Consider the following 3,647-nt stretch of genomic DNA (forward strand, 5'->3'; position numbering starts at 1 on the left):
ATTCCAAACACCCAGTCTCCATTCGTCGCCTGAAACATGACCTTTAGATTTTCCGTATGCATGCCTTTTCTCAATTAAAGTTCCATTCCTTTCCGAGGCTATTTTGTAGTTTGTATTATTCATTGTTAAGATTGTACGCCCGACTATCACCTTTATGCAATAAGTTTATTTTCTGAGTCGAAATCATGTCAAAGTTAAGTAGCAAATCGTCATATGGTGGAGATTGTAGTTATTACATCAGTCCCACTAAACTTCAGATAATAAGAGAGGCTTGGGAGAGGGGGAAGGCAGAACTGTAATCGAGAAAGTCGTCTTGGGTTTGTGTTTTGAAAAACTCCAAGGCAAGTAAAAAATAGTTAATTGGTTAAATATGAGCTTCCAGAATTTCATCTTAAAGAATAAAATCACGTTTAATTTAGTCGAAATCCTCAATGCGTTCTCGAATCGTTCGGCTTCCTTACGTAACATCTTGAAAGTTCTACATGGAGAAAAATGGCTAATCAGCACAGAAAAAACTAAAGTTAAATTTTGTTGTATGTAAAATTTAAAGTAAAATTTAAAGTTAAAGTTTACATTCTAACTTGGCGAAAGTTTATGCGACGATGAAATAAAAGCTGTCAACTGCTACAGCGTCGTTAGCAGCAATGTGAAAACGGCAGAGCATGAGTGAATTCGAGCTATAGGTCGGGACACCAGATTTAAAATGACGCAGGAAAAATCAAAGTTAAAATTTGTTGCAGGTAAGGATTGCAACGGTTAAAAATGAATCATATTTCGGCGAAATTTTCACCGAGGTTAGGAGAATAATTCTGATCTCGTCTACTAGGTCACGCCGAACTGAGCAAGTTTCTGTAAAATATATAGAATCAACAACAGAACACACGGAAAAACTTGTTCTTACTGATATATTTCCTCCGAAATAAATTAGACTATTGTAACGGAATTAAAACTTACGTAATACCATTTAGCAAAAAGCGCAAAAAGCAACTGACAGATGGGAATCCCCGGTTCTCTCCAATTTAATGAAGTTAAACGACGATAGAGAGCGCTGGCGTCGCAATCCTCGCTACATCTCGAATAAAAATGGAGCGATTATAAGGCGAAAGATTATCCAGGAAAGGTTAAAAATCGAAAATTATCTTCGATTCATGTAAAGTTTATCTGACAAGGTTAATTTTTGTTGCGATGAATCGTTTACCTGGAATCGATGTAAACTTTATCTTTCGTTTTTTCTGTGATGAGGTCATTATTATGCATGATCGACCTGGGCCAGTTGCATTACGACACAAAGTTTTTAAAAAAGGTTATTTCTTACAGAAAAGTTTTAGCGTTATTTTCTTATTGAGATCATGGAATTCTGTTAATTTGTACAAACTCAATGACTCAGGTATATTGCCACTCTTTTGATTGTAGCTTCAAAACAGGCTGTATAATTTAGGTTAAGAACCAAATATTTGTTAAAGAATATAATACGACTATCATACATAAATTTACATGGTTGCTTCAGTTTAGTATAACAGATATTAGTTTTCCAAACAAAAATTCTGAGTCCGCGAGAAATACAAAGAGTTCATAAAACGAATAAAAAGTTTTCACAAATCGTTTTCAAAAACAAATAATAAATTAAGTATGATGATAGAGGGGCCATCTTCAAATTGTCTTTATCCAGTTTTCATTCTTATGTAATTATGTCTTCATTTTCGACAGAAATTTTTAGAATTTACTGTATACGTTGCTCAGACTATAAACTTGCTTTTATATCGCTTGCACATCCCTTGCAATTTTCCGTAGCTTACATTCTTGTTTAATCTTTAAAAATGGCATTTTTCGATTTTATCATAAAATTCTTCACATTTAAAATCAAAATAACGGTCATATAATAAAATAATCAAAAGAAAATGTACAGGTCATTTGAAAAGTTCGCGTTTCGGTCGCAATGGGCATTTCCCATTTTTGTATAATATTTTAGTTGCATACAACCAAAATGAGCAGTCATATTAAAAACTGGCTAAATTAATATTTTATAGGTTTTTTGAAATATTACCATTTTTCTTTTAAACTTTTTTTGGTATCTCGCCTCGTTTGGCATAAAATTGGAATTTCCTCTTTTGGCATAGAGCATTTTTGGTAGGACCGTTGGCCTAGAAAGGCTAGTTATCGAACTCGTTTTTTCTTTTTGGACTCAAAAAAGTATGCCAAAGTCCGATTTGATCCCTTTACTTTTACGAGAGTTATCGCGTGTGCGGATGGATGGACAGATAGACAGGCACAGGCTATCGCCAAAAATTATTTGTTTGGCTTCAGGGAGTCTCAAGACGTGTAGATTAGGGCGTATCGAAAGAAAAGTTGTTTGTGCCATGTTCTAATGATAATGAAAATTTTATTCGGGATGTCAACAACGCACATTTATTGTTTTTTCCCTCTGTATTAACTTTGTCCTACAGTCGTATTGTAGCATTTTTAACGAAAATTGATCAATTTTTAATATTTATTAGTCAGTTGGTAGCGAATGCTCGCATCAGAATCCGACAAAAATGATACAAACCATCATATCTTACATATTTTTTTCCGCTGAACACGATTCTCTGGTCAGATTGAAGATTTAACGGTTACAAGACTCGATTATCGTGCTTTAAGTAAAAAAAAATTTGCCTATTTCGAGCTTTTACATGAAAATAGTTAAAGTAGCGAATTTTTTTTTTACTTAAAACACGATAATCGAGACCTACAGCCGTTAAATCTTCAGTATGAACCCAGATTCGTGTTCAGCGGGAAAAAATACGTAAGATAAATGCACCCGTGCAGAAATTCCGAGATGGATCTGATCGGGGCCAGGTCGGGCAGAATTTGGCCCCAATGGGGCTATCTAGATGGGGCCAGACTCGAAATAAAACGCGATACCCGATCGAGGCCCACGCGCAGCGCCCGAAGATAATACGGCCTGACCGCAATCGGGCCCATTTAAATATATTTTTATTATTCCTAATTAAAAGGCATTCTTAAATAAAATAATATTAAAATCGTATATATCACCTCTTAAACTGAAATTTTAGAATATAAAAATCAGACCATTAAACAGATCACGATATGAAAATATTGGAGTATGTAAGACTAGAAACGAAATATTTGTTAAAAAACTTTTATTGGAGCAAACGAAAAAAGTCGAACGAGGCAATATAACAGCCAGCATTTGTGCATGATAAACTATTTAAGTATTTTGCAATATATTTTAGGTTTAAATTTCTAAATTGAAGGTGCTTTCAATTTCTATATTGAATTTAAATGCAGAAAGTTATTTTCAAATAGGTGGATTATAATATTTCACTGGCTCTTCAAGTTATTTTTGCAAAAGCGACTATACCACAATAAGAAGGTTATATTTACATACTGATTATATCAAATCACCTAAAATGCTTGAAAATAAACATGATTATGACATTATTGTTGATCTAATTTGTTTTCACATTCAACACATTAAATATCATTTCTGCTTTTTTTCTTATAAATAAATAACCTGATTTCGAGGTTATGTTTCATCTTAACATTCTTGATAAATTTACTTATTATAGTCTTCAACACGTAACTCAGGAATATTTTGAAGTATACGATACCTACGTACTCGTCAATTATTATTAATTATTATTAAC

Source organism: Belonocnema kinseyi, chromosome 8, assembly GCF_010883055.1.
Source record: "Belonocnema kinseyi isolate 2016_QV_RU_SX_M_011 chromosome 8, B_treatae_v1, whole genome shotgun sequence".
NCBI lineage: Eukaryota > Metazoa > Arthropoda > Insecta > Hymenoptera > Cynipidae > Belonocnema > Belonocnema kinseyi.